Here is a 14382-nt window from a genome sequence, read left to right as displayed (position 1 = left end):
CTCACTCCCTGATTCCCTAATTTAAAATTTTCAATAATTGGCAGTGGCAACATTTGTTTGGACAACTTTAAAGCATCAGCTAGCATAAATCTTTTTGAACTCCATGATTTGCAATGTAAATATTCACCTTGAATTCTCTTTGTGTAAAGCTCTCCTTTTGGGGGTTAGTTTCGTGCACTCCCTAGTAGCCAAAATGCTAGTAGGTAGGTCCAAAATTGTCATGATTTTTTTTTATTGCATTGTGCTCAAATCTCTAGAAGCAAAGGTCAAGTTGTCACTACCTAGAAATAATAATATACATTTTGCTTTCTAGTGGCTTTAAAATATGGACTTTGCCAATTACTATCCCCAATCTCTACATACAGGGTATCTTTTCTTCTTTTTCTTTTTTCTATTCTATTTCTTTTTTCCTTTTTGGGAAGCTCATTAGATTTTAACTGAAATATAATCACTGATTTTATTAAAGTCTCTATGAATATGAACCATTTCCATTTAAATTCCAAAGATAGGTCCACATTTTCTAAGTAGTAGAACTCGCCTTTTAACAAAACAAAACAAAAATTAGTCTTGAGGCAATGCTTTAACCTAGGATTTAAAAAAAAATCCTGAAGATTAGAAGATTAGGAACAGTTTACCCAACTGGAACATTTCTAGATCAGTTACAATTATCCCCACCCCTTATGACCCTGTACATCCATTTTATGGCCCTAAACATTACAATGTAAATATCATCTTTGGTATTTCAGCTCACCAGAAGAATTCCCCACATGTGCAAATTACTATCTATGCATTAGTTCTGTATAATTACCTGTTGGTATATAATTCCTCGTAGCCATTAATTTGCTGAGTTATTGAATTCTGTTCACTGTTAATGACAAGTTAAATAATAGATATACCCACATGAAATATGAAAACTTATATGACTTTTAAACCAACTCATGCAAGTTTGTGATTAGAACAGCAAAGGATCACTCTGCACTCTTATTGTCAAGGTTAGATATCACCACAGTTGCAAAAGAACCAGACCTAAGCTCTTCTCTGGTCATCATTGAGTTTAAGGTCCTTTGTTGTATAATAAGGTTGTAACAATTTACTCCAATGGCTGAGGCCACATTGTTAAAATGACTGCTGGGAATGTCCCAGTAGCTGAACTCAGCACTTTTTATGCTCCCAGTGTGGTTGAGCTTTATGTTCACAGTCTCAGCAACAATACTACCACATGCAGACACACAGAGATAAATGAAACCTCAGAGAATCTTTTCTGAGTCTCTTAAATTAGGAAAATAATAATATGAAAGACTCCAATCACCCAAGGTGAGTGTCATATATACAAATTAGGCTGATGGCTTTGCATTGATCCAAGTTATCTGCTTTTAATGGCTAGAGGGTATGACTATTATTATACAGAGTGGGGCAAAATTAGGTTTACAGTTGTTCATATGGAAAATAATACAATAATTAATAAATACTGATACAAGAATAAACTCTAAATTTTATGTACTCATGACTTTAACCTTACTTTTGCCTCACCCTATGAATGAAGCCCATTGGCTTGCCTTACAAGTTCAACCCACATCACATTCTGAGATGATCATGGATTTAGGAACAGATTCTACTAGAAATTAAACCACCAGAAACTAGATATTAGAATGCAAGGGTCAATTTCCCAGGCAAGCAAGCGTATTGTCTCATGTAAGTGAAACTTGTAGCTCTGGTTTCAGTAAATTGCTATGTCTACTTTACATACCACAGGGAGGTAGCAGAGAATCCTGCTCCCTGATGTCATCTCTGGTGGCTGAGGGTAGCGCCTGCCAAGTCAGCAGCACAATGATCAAATCTGACAGTTGAGCTCAGGATCACCAGGAGATGGTTTCGTATACCCATTTGTAAAGCAACTTAGAAACCAATTAGGCATGGAGATGAGATATCTTTCCATTTCAGGATTAAGGATTGTTGCTGTTTTCTCGGCACTCATTCATCACATTATAACTGGTGATGTGTGTCCTAGATGTGCAGCTATTTGAGGGATTGAGATAGTTTGTCAAGTAAATCTCTTCAGTGTACTAGTTTGTGGGAGGGATGCAAGACATGTGGCTGGCAGTGAGAGATCCTGCCTTGAGACCTTGATGGAGGCTTTGTGAGATACATCTCAGTAAGCACATGGAGGTAGGATAATGAACAGAACAATGAGTAGCTCCACCTAAGCAAGTACACAGAATGATCTCAGCCTTGCATAGTGACCCAGGTAATGTCACCACTATGGCTTCATTAGTTATCCAAACTCCAACCACAGAGAATTTGACAGGTTTGTGTTATGTTGTTGACTTGGCTTTGTATATTTAATTGACTTTGGGTTTGTTAGTGGTTTTGGCATATTTCTGTCTAAGTTTGGTAGGTAGGATTACTTTGAAAAGGGTTTACTAGTGTGGTCCTCAGGGTAGAATTTAGCCATAAGCTTGTTGTTAGCCAGCCTTTAGTCTGTTAATTATTTAATAATCTCATTGGAAAAATATTGGTCCTTTTATATTTGGATGATATAATTGGGAAAGCAGATTAGCTGTTATTAGCTGTTAAAAGACTTGAGGCTGGGATGCCTTTTTTCCATATAATGACATGAAAAGATTCAAATCTTCAGTCAATAACCAATTTTCTAAATTAGAAACCATTTTCTAAAATCTGTTTTGTTGAATTTTCAAATGGATGGGTTTTCATTTGGACATTACATCATTAAATGCATTGGATTGTGTCTAAATTGGAAAGATATCTGTTCTATTGTATCTTTCCCAAAGGTTTCTAATTCAGATTTTGTTTCATTTGAATTTGCATCCCGGAGGTGGAAGTTGCAGTGTAAAGTTGGAAAGCATTTTTGAAGGCAAAATTAATTTAGCTGTGAAGGTAAAACCCTCACATACTTCTCAACAAACATGATAAAATTCACCCGCATGATTTGGCAGGTAAAAGGATCAAAGTGGATCACTGGGTAGGACTACTCAGTAACGTAATGAACTGCTTGCTTAGAGAAGCTTCACTATATCCATTAAGAAAATGTGTGGCAAAATTGTATAGCTACACAATATAAAATTAATGGGTTTATTCGCTGCTCCTAAATTCAGTTCTGTGGGGAAAAATATTGAGCCAGTTGTCATTACTATGTTATGCAGCTGGTATACTAAATTATGTTCCTCCTCTCCCCCTCCCCCCCCTCCTCCTCCTCCTCCTCCTCCTCCTCCTCCTCCTCCTCCTCCTCCTCCTCCTCCTCCTCCTCCTCCTCCTTCTTCTTCTTCTTCTTCTTCTTCTTCTTCTTCTTCTTCTTCTCTTCCTCCTCCTCCTTCTTCTCCTTCTTATTTTTCTATTCCTCCCCCTATTCTCTTCCTCCTCCTCCTCCTCCTCCTCCTCCTCCTCCTCCTCCTCTTCTTCCTTCTCCTTCTTTCTCTCCTTCTGTTCTTTGGTCTTGTTGTTTCTCATTTCCACTCTCACAGCCTTGTTCTCATAATTAAAATCTGATTCATTTTCTCTTCAGTGTTAGCAAACTCCAACAATAGAAGTGGTATATGTGTGTTGATAATCAGCATTTACCCTAGCAGGAGGCTAATTGGGTAGGCTATCTAAGACATTAATTCTACCATCTGATATTTTCTAGAAAAGAAAAAGTATTAATTTCCTTTCCATTCTCCTCACAAATCTAGAAGCCCTCTTTACCAAGAGCATCACATTTTCCTCTGTAGTCTAGTGACTCCAAGAAAATTGCATTGTGGGGAGTACAGAGGGGGCTGGAGGTGGGGGTGGAGGGTAGGGAAGCCCTTTAGGCCAGGCTGCACTTCTTGCCCCTTTCTGCTTCTGACATGAGATGTTAATGAATCATCCATCAGGCTCACATTGGGTTAGGGGTCACTGAACTTCTTTTCTGATCCATGATCAATCATCACTCTTCTAAGAGAGTGGAGCTTTGCTGTTTCATTAACTGTGCAGTGTAGACTAATGGTGTTTAATAAACTTTATTCAAAATTTCAAACTCTTTTGCCAGTGACCTCAATTTTTTTTGTTCTTTGATTTATACCAAACTTTGAGGAAGGAAGAGGGAAGCAAAAGAAGCTTCTCTGATACCAGGCCTCTGGCAAGATGCTGCAGTGGCAAACCTATTGCCTCCCAGTACTTGTAGCAGCAGCAGCAAAAGCCTACAAACCAGCTGGAGAAACCTCCTGAACAATGACCCAGTGGTCTGGCCGCTGTGACTCAGTAGTTGAGTGTTGATCTATGCATCAGGAGGTCACAGTTTGGTTCTCAGTCAGGGCACATGCCTCAGTTTTAGGCTCTCTCCCCAGTGAGGGGCATGCAGGAGTCAGCTGGTGAATGATTCTCTCTCTTCATTGATGTTTCTATCTCTCTCTTCCTCTTTGAAATGAATGTCCCAGTGGACGTTTTTAGCTGGGGGTAGCTTATTCCTAGAGGGCCTCATTGTTCTCCAGCCTCTGTAGCAGGAATACACCTGCCATATTCAGAGCTTAATAAGAATTGCAAATACTTAATTTACTTGGTTTTGGCATGCATCACACATGTGGCTACCCAATAGAAACACCTCTGGGAGTAGAGCCCAGCGGGGTGACTATGAGTAGCCAAATACATCCCAAATGCTCATGCCCTTCTGTGGCTCTGCAGTCCTTATGAAATTAGTGGAAGAGGAGCCCCTGGGAAAGAGGCCGAATTGGAGGAACTCCCAAAGAGACTGTGTTGGTGCTATGTTGTCCAGATCAAGAGCTAGCTTTTCCTTTGGTCAGCCTGGCATGCAACCAATGGTATATTGGTAAAATGTTTAATAATAAGCTCTCTGAGAAGATAACTTGATTTGTAGCATTTGCCAATTTCTGTGGTATAAATACCACCACCACAGATTATTTCAAGCTGCTAACTATGATGTCATTGAACACAGAGTTGGGGAGAGATGCACACAAAATTGGGAGATTGAGCCTGCCAGCTCCAACTCAGCACTGAATGCAGCCAGTCAAAGAGAATTTGGACACACATATACACTGAGTGGCCAGATTATTATGATCTCTGAACGCATAATTATCTGGCCACTCAGTGTATATCCTATATAATAAAAGGCTAATATGAAAATTGTCCCCTGGACCAGAAATTCAACCAGCAGGCAGGCTGGCCAACCATCTATGTCCCCTCCCCTGGCCAGGCTGGCCAGACCCCCCACCTATGTACGAATTCATGCACCGGGCCTTTAATATATATATATATATATATATATATATATATATATATATATATATATATATATATATATATATATATATACTGAATGGCCAGATTACTATGTGTTCAGAGATCATAACAATCTGGACACTCAGTGTATATTTCAATGACAAACTATTACATCATCTTAAAAATGAATTAATTCCCTGTAAATGTAGGTAATTTATGATGAAGCCCTAGAGATATGAGTTTTAAGCCAGAGATAGATGAAAAAAAACGAAGACCTCTTGAGCCCAAAACACAGGTGGATCAGCGGGGGTGGTTTCATCGCCTCCACATCCTGAAGGTAAAATTGAAGTGAGATAAGGACTTAGAAAACCCTCATGGTTTATTTAAAATAGGCATAGGTGAATGTTATTGTTATTTTTAAACATCCTAGTGGTATTTCTAATATGGAAATCTAAATTGAATAAATTATTTACTATTGTTTCTTCTAAATGGCACCATTTTGTAGTAAGGGAACATGAGGGTTTCTATGGAGAATAGCACAGTCCAAAATATAGTGGACTGTTTTTCTCATAATATGGAAACTCAGTAATCCTCCTCTCTCTAATATTGTTCAGAAGGTTTTTACATTAATTATTAGGTATTGAAGTTATTCATTTAACATCTTTTTTGTTAAAAATACCTATTTTCTGTCTTAGCTCTGAATTCAACCAGAATCCCTCTTATATTGATTACATAATTAATATTCAGAAATAATCATCTAAACCAAAATAATTCCCTTTTTAAAGAAAGCCAAGGTCACTAACAAGAGAGCATAAACATAAATATATTTTTCTAGGGGAATGAGATTTTCATTAAAGACACACACATATCTTTTTTATTAGAGCTCCTCATCATAAATCACGCTGAGAGTAGAATAGAAAGTCTCAAAGGACCTGTTCTGGTCCTGTGCATCTTTTGTAGCTAATAAGAGGTTTACATCTGGAAAGATTGACAAACTCGCCCTAAAATCCCATTTTTCTTTATATTTCTGTGCTATGTCCAAGCTTGTGTCCATGGTCAAATGTTAGCTCCGGTGGAAATCTGTGTCATACTCTTCCTGGCCTTTCTCTTGCCCCTGCAGTTCCTGTTGTGGCCAGCACAATAACAAAGTTTGTAGATTCTACAATGTAGAGGTATTTGATCCCTTCATGATATACCTGACTGGAGAGGGGTAACATCTGGGTCCAGTTCGATTGACATTACACTCACATAGGGACTTGGAGTCCCCCTAGCCAATGGACTGGTTGCGTTGATACAGAGAGCTAGATTGTGTTCATCATCATCCAGTAATTCCCTATTTCAAAACCATCCTCACTAATTAATCATACACACCCACAAATATTATAAATGAGATTGATTCTGTCTCAAGACAATTTGTCACATAGTTTTCTTCTTGGATGACTCTACTCTGGATATTTTACAAAAAGAAATGTCTGAGATGAAACTACAATTATTCAGTTCTACAAATTGCTGCTTTTATCCCTATTTTTATCGGAGATGGAAATCTGAAGATTGTTTGAAGTAGTATTATTTCCAGATAAAATTAATACATCAAAAGAGAGCTCAGTGCAGATATCATGCTCAGAAGGCTACTTGGGATTGGAAGACACTTAAAATTCTTCCCCTTGGCATACTTGGGTAGTTGAATGACACATCGTAGGGGTACTTCAAAGAAGAGACTGTTTTCTTTTCTGTTCTTGTGGTGATAGTTGTTGTGATGCTTGCCGTAGTTATGGCTGAAGTTGTTATTGTTATCTCTCTGTCTCTCTCACTCTTCTTGCTCTCCCTGCTTTCCTCTCCCACACCCACTCCTCTCCCACTCTCTCTGACTCTGACTTTCGCTTTCCTGCTTGGGCTCTTCCTCTTTCTAAAAAATAGTTGAATTAAATGTGAGCTTCTGAATTGTACTTGTTCATACTTTTAAGACATAAATTAATAAAAATGTAGATGTGTTCTGATTCAAAACATGCCACTGGAAAGGCATGCTGTATTATGAAACCATATTATAATAACTACATTATTACATGGTAGTATAAATATTAGTCTGTTGAATTCATTTGTCCAACTGTAAAACTTTGTGAAGCAATGTTTTGACATTTATGACCTAATTTTGGAGCAAATGGTGTTGTACACAGATGAGACCGTTTATATCAGGTTTTTTCAATGAAATTCAATTGGAGGCTTGACAAATGCAAACATCTTCATATGCTACAGTAACCATTATAGATTTGGGGGGGGGGGATTCTGTTCAAGAAATTTCCCAGAACACTTCAGTCAAGCTGGCTTTTAGGTTTATATTTCTCTTTTTTACTCCCTCTCCTTTTTTTCCCTGAAAGTGTTCCTTAATATTGACTGAAGAAATAGTTTGATTGCTTTGTGATTTCTTCTTTCTCTCTCTCTCTCTCTCTCTCTCTCTCTCTCTCTCTCTCTCTCTCTCTCTCTCTCTCTCTCTCTCTCTCTCTCTCTCCTCATTAAAATACTGAGATCTGGAGTCTTTGGTTAACCTACATTACACCACTCTATAGGCCAGAAATGATAGCCAAATCTAAGTAAACATTGATGGCTTTTCAAAAAGGAACACCCCATGTTCATTGGGCCTTTCTCCACTCCACACTGACAAATGCTAAGGTCAGATGTAGTTTTTGCTGAGGGAAATATTTATAATGTCCTTTGATACCTAATGCAGTTTAACAATGACTCCACCTTTTTTTTTTCAATAAGTCATTTGACTGAGACGAAAAATACCCCCAAGACTTGCCAGAGCTTTCTTCTATCTGGTCTACAGTGTGTGTGTGTGTGTGTGTGTGTGTGTGTGTGTGTGTTCTGATTCAGAGGAGACAGATTCGATCAATACATTATGTCTTATTTGGTATCTGAGAGGCACATTCATGTCTTGTGTGCTCATTTGAAGTATTTCCTAACATTCTCATTAGCTTGTATATAAGAACCAGAAAGATAATCCCAACATGTTATAATTGAAGATGTGATTCTATAAATCTCTTTTGTTCTTGAAAAAAAATAAGACATTTTCATGCATATATTAAACAGAAACTTTGTATATTTAAGTGTCATGGAAAATACTTACTGAGTAACCTGGATACAAATGGGAATTTAAATGTCATCATATGCTTTGTGTGCAGGCGTACTCTCCAACACAATGTTGCTGAACTGTTGTGTCAAGCCATAACTACACATAACTACATTATCTGTGTGTGTGTGTGTGTGTGTGTGTGTGTGCGTGTGTGTGCGCCCGCGCCCGTGCACACATGTGCAACATGTCTGGCTTGCTGTCCTTCATGGGATTTTGGCTTTCCCTTCCTGATGAGCATTATTTTACAGTTCCAGGAGGCCATGACTACATTACTACATAAATGCGTGTTTGAAATGAAAACTCCTTTCCTCTTGGAAGCTTTTATCATAATATTATAGTTCAACCACATGAATTCCACTGGCCTTTGTGAGGGAAGAGGCTCTGTTCAAATCTAACTTAGTTTTAAAGGAAATTTTTTAGAGCAAGACATGTGGGAAGGAAGATAAAGGCCGCCTCAGCTGCAACAAATGAGTTGAGTTGAGCCCTCAGGATTGGAGTGAGCTTGCCTTGAACTGCAACTCAAACCCCTGGGGTCAATTTCCAGGTCTTGGCTCCCTCCACATCTGTAGATAAGGAGAATATTTAGAAATAGCCGGGCCTACTTCCTGAGAAGGAAACTTTCTGAGACCCTGCTCCCAGTGGAACACCCTTTTCCTCACTGGTGGCAACCCAGGCAGCCTTTAAAATGTGATTATTCGTAATCTGCCCCCTTTGTTTTACTGTAATCCAATTGGTCTTTTAAACCACTTTTTTTGAGGGTGCAGCTTTCCAATATTTATACCATTGCAGATTCATCAACTGTCACAAGCATGGTAATCTTGTCAGAAATTTAGTAAGTTGAGATGTTCTGTATATACCAATGTAACTGTTCTAACATCAATCTCTGAATGAAATGGTTTCTGGTTCCTAAAAACTGGTTTCATGTGCTTTATATGTATAAACCTGTATCTGCCTGTGTTGCTTTGCATTTCAAATATGTGGCACATAAGCATTTTGTTGGTGCTTTGTTGTCAGTACAGTAACTCTGTATAAACATTTTAATGTAGTTTTGTTGTTTTCCAATATGTCTCTCTAAAAATGATATTGGCTGAGCTCGTGCATTGGTTTCTCTCATAGAGGCTTTAACTATACTGCCAATGTATTGAATTATTTAAAAACAATTCAAAATAAAATTTTTATGTAAATCTCATTTTAGACATGTAGATTATTCTGCTTATAGACTTTCTGTCCATAACTACCTTGTTACCACCCCTATGGTATTATAATACAGTCAATGCTTCCACTTAGCACAACAGCTATAAAACTGAGAGCCGTAAAGAATAACACTCACAAACCCAGTTCATTTTATAATAAAGACCTTTGGACCATCATTTAAAGATCATTTAACAGAAAATCATAAAATGTTTACTTATCTAGATTCCTATTACACAACACAAAAAAATGTACAAAGTATAAATTAACAGCTGTAGTAGGTGCAGAGTGGAGACTAAATAATAAAACTAGACTGAAAAGTACAGCCAATTGTGGCCATTTACTGTAGAAGCATGCAGCCACTGACTAAGCAATAATTTTAGGTTACAATAGTGATTTAAACCCATTAAAAAAAGTTAACTTTTCTTAAGTGTATCTTTTTTATAAGGCAAAAGAGCATGCCATGTATTTTTTAACAATTTCCTCAAAATGTGAAACCAAAGAGGAGGTTTCAGGTATCTAGAATATTCATTTATATGGAAAATAGTCTCTGGCCACGTGAAGTGAGAATTTGCAAAGCTAAGAACAGCACAGAACACAATATTAACCTTCAGCTTAACTAAATTCTCTGTCAACAAATGAACTGCATTCAGCTTGGCCAAATATTTTGATACTGCATGATCCTAGTCCAAATGTGAACACAGATAAAAAAAGGTTGAAACTGATGGTTGTAACACTATCTCTAAGAATTCCAAATCCTTTCCAAAGCTGTAACCCAACTATATCTGTAAATAGGAATATTTTTCTTATGAGATAATGAAGAAATATTTGATCTGAGTAAATCAAGTTAAATGGATTATAAGTTTGTTTTCAAGCAACCAAGTTGTTTTCTACTTCTCTCAAAAAACAGGTGCCATAAATTATGATCATGCCTTGTAAAAGTATTTATGCAAGCAGACAGGAACTGGGAGAAAATATGCAGAATGACATTTTTAAAAATTAGAGTGATGGAATTATGCTAATTTATTATCTTATGTGATGCTAATTGTGTGCTGGGCACTGTTCTAACACTTCTGCATCTATTAATTTATGTATTTATATGTGTATGGTCCCATTATATAGGTACTATTATATCCCTGCTCTACAGATGATAAAAGAGTTTGCCTAAAGTCACAAAGCCAGGGTTTTGACAGTGTGGCCCAAAGGACCTTGATCTTAACTACTTCCCTCTACTGCTTCTCACTATTATACATAACTAGGGGCCCAGTGCACTAAATCCATGCACAGGGTGGGAGAGGGGGTGGTGGTGTCCCTCAACCCAGCCTGCACCCTCTCCAATCTGGGACCCCTCGAGGGATGTCCTACTGCCCGTTTAGGAAAAGTTTTGCTAAGATGGGGCCCCTTGTGCTTGGAAGCAACAAGTAGAAGAGACTGTACCATCTCCTCAGCCCTGCCAGACACTCTGGCTGGGGTGATGGCCATGCCTTCGATTGGCAGAGCTTTAAATCAGTTCACTAGGAAGGCAGGCCCGATATGGCTTAACTGTTTGTCTCTGACATGTGGATACCAGTTCAGAAGGAAAATATAGCATACAAGAAGAGTGAGTCCCCTGGATTTTGAGGCAAGATTTTAGGACAGGCTCTTGCTGCCTGACTTAAAGGAAACAATTAACCTTTCTGTGCCCTAATTCCTTTCTCTACAAAATGGAGTTGATATCAGCCTTCTCCCTGTTTCCCAGAGGTGAGCAAGATGTTATAAAGACCTGTATTTCTCATCTTACATCTGCTTTGGCGACTCTGAGGGTGTGTTGCCCCAATAATTTCCCCTGACACATTGCCATTATTAAGGCCAACAGTCTTCATCCTATGAGGGCAACTGCAAGGAAGCATTGCCGGCAGAAGATATACCACAAATGGGTAGGTAGTGGCAGAGTCTACCACACGAAAGCCTGGTAATGCTCTGAGCCTCATACTTTAGATGAAGAACATGTTTAACTTCACGAGTTTTCTGCAGGAGAGACATTTTTGATTTGGGTGTGCTATATTGTCCTTATTCCCCCTCCTCCTCCTCCTTTATTGTCTCTTCTTCTTTCTCTTTTTAGAAAAGGAAAAACATCATAAAACCTGATATTTGCAAAGGGGAATTTTTGCCCCTAACTTTAAGGTATAGTCATTTGAAATTGATATGCATTTTCAGGGACCTTTGCAACCTTGAATAGTTATGTGCTGATTGCATTGTGAGCTAGGAGTCTATTGGGTCTGACAGTCACAGGACCTAGCATGTGAGCTCAGAAGGTGAGTAGAAGCCAGGAAATGACTTTTAAGCCCTGTCTTTCTAGCCATATGACTCTCCATTCTGGGAAAACACCAAGGGAGCTTTAAAATGCAAATCCTCACTCTGAGATTCTGATTCCATAGGTCTTTGTCTCTGGCTTTTAAGAATTTTTATTGATTCTAATGTGAAACCAGGAGTAAGTATCACTCCTCCATGCTTACTTTAAAAAGTGCTCCCCATTACTCTCCATCCTATTCACATTCTTGGGGGTGGTTAAAGAAAGATTCTAAGAGTAAAGAGGGAACAGGAGATAATGATGCTTCTATTGCTCTAAAGCAGTGTTTCCCAACCTTCTCTCATGATGAGAATCACCTGGTGGAGTTGTTAAAACACAGATTCCTGAATCCCAACTAAGAAGTGCTAAACTAGAATTTTTGGGAACATATAGGTAAAATTGTATACTTAACTAGTGCTCTAACACAGATGTTATATACAGAGCACTAAGTTAGGTATGCAATTTTACCTATATGTTCCCAAAAATTCTAGTTTAGCACTTCTTAGTTGGGATTCAGGAATCTGTGTTTTAACAACTCCACCAGGTGATTCTCATCATGAGAGAAGTTTGGGAAACACTGCTCTAAAGAAAACATCCCACATGAACCCAAACTCAATGTATCTTCAGGCTTTTTTTAACTCTCCAGAAATTTCCCAGTTAGCTCAAACCACAATTCACTTGAACTTATTTTACCAATTCTTGGGGCCCACCCCCAGAAATTCTGATCTAGTTGGTTTGTGGACTATTCACCCAAACCCTGAGGTGGAAGTTCCTAAAGCTCTCCAGGTGATTCTAATCTGCAGTCAGGCTTAAGAATTATTTTTAAACCAAAGCTCCCCCAGCTGGGCCTATACTCCATAATTCATCCCACACCCACTCTCACCCCAGCCCAGTGTCTGGCATTGCTGGACCAGATTCTTGTATTTCTGAGCCATTGCCTGCCTCTGACAGGACATCAAAGGTTATTCAAAACCAGCAGACATTTTATTTGGAAGCTCCTTTGCAGATCCCATAGTATGCTCCTTGGAACCCTAAATATTCTCAAAATCCCTCTGGAATACACAAAACAATTAACCCAACTTTGAAGTTTAAATTGTATCCCTGTATGAGTTAAGACATGCCTTAGAGCAGCAATTTTCAACCTTTTTTTTTCATTTCATGGCACAAATAAACTAATTACTAAAATTCAGCAGCACAACAAAAAAATGTATTATGCTTTTTGATGACCTAAAAAAATAGGTATAATTTTATTCATTCACATTGGATGGATATTGTTGTATTGACTGTTTGTCATGTTTTTATTTGACAATCTAATGGAAAAGATGTCAATGCCCCCAATTAAATAGTCAAGTATTGCATGTTTTAAAAATTCTTGTGGCACACCAGATGAAAAATTCTACCTTAGTTGAGACAAAGAGGAGACCAAGGTTTGCATTTGAGCTCTGCACAAACTTCCTGGTGACTGATCCTTTTCTGAATCTCGGTGTTCTAGGAATACAATGAGGATGACAACAGCTTTTCTTGATGCCCAGTGGAAATAAGGATTAGGACTTAGCATGCAATAACTGACAGAGACTAATATGGGACCTAGGCTGGTTCTTCTCCCTAAGAATGGAGGAGACTTAGCATGTACCCTTCTCACCTACACATTTCCCCCCAAAGTCTCAGGCATTATCTAAAGAACCTTTTGAAAGCAGAGAATTTCTTTGAAGCCCCTGTTTCATCCTAAAACTTTTTTGTAGTTTGCATTATCTTCCATAATACTGCAAAGCTTCTATATTTGTTTTAATATAATATTACTTTCACTCTAAAACTTTTAAATTTATGATTCATGAAGATGTTCCTTGCTTATTCAAGACTTTGCAACCCTTCAGCATATTGCCTTGAGCTGTATACCCTATGAGGCCCTTTCTAGTTGAAGTGCACTATGAGTTTATGTCAGAGAATGTCTCTCAAGTCTGGACCTTTCACCTCATAACCACTGCCTCAGTTGAAGTTGTCATGATTATCATGTGAACAACTTTATCCATTTCCAAACTAAACTTCCTATAACCCTCAGGTTGCTGGCAGAACTCATTTTCTTGCAACTGTAGAACTCATATTACCCTGCTTCATCAAGACCAACAGAAGATGGAAGAGGGATTCTATCCTCTAGATCCATTTTTAAAGGACTCACTTGATTAGGTCAGGCCTACCCATGATATTCTCCATTTAGATTAACTCAATTTAAACTGATTAGAAGCCTTAATTGCTTCCATAAAATCCTGGGACCTATGCTATATAATGTACCCTAATGGCACAAGTGACATTCATTGTATTCATGGTCCTGCTTACATTCAAGGGAGCTTGCACAGGGCATGTACACTAGAGTTGGGAATCTTGGGGGCCATCTTAGAATTCTGTCCACCACATGCTTCTTAAGCACCAGAAGAATTCACCTCCTGCCTGGAAGATTTTCCACCCTCCCTATGATCCTTGGAACAGTGGACCTTGAGCTTCTTGAACTGTGGACCTGACACCA

The sequence above is a fragment of the Pipistrellus hanaki genome (genome assembly GCF_964339955.1).
Source record: "Pipistrellus hanaki genome assembly, chromosome: X".
Lineage (NCBI taxonomy): Eukaryota > Metazoa > Chordata > Mammalia > Chiroptera > Vespertilionidae > Pipistrellus > Pipistrellus hanaki.
This window is presented reverse-complemented; position numbering follows the sequence as displayed.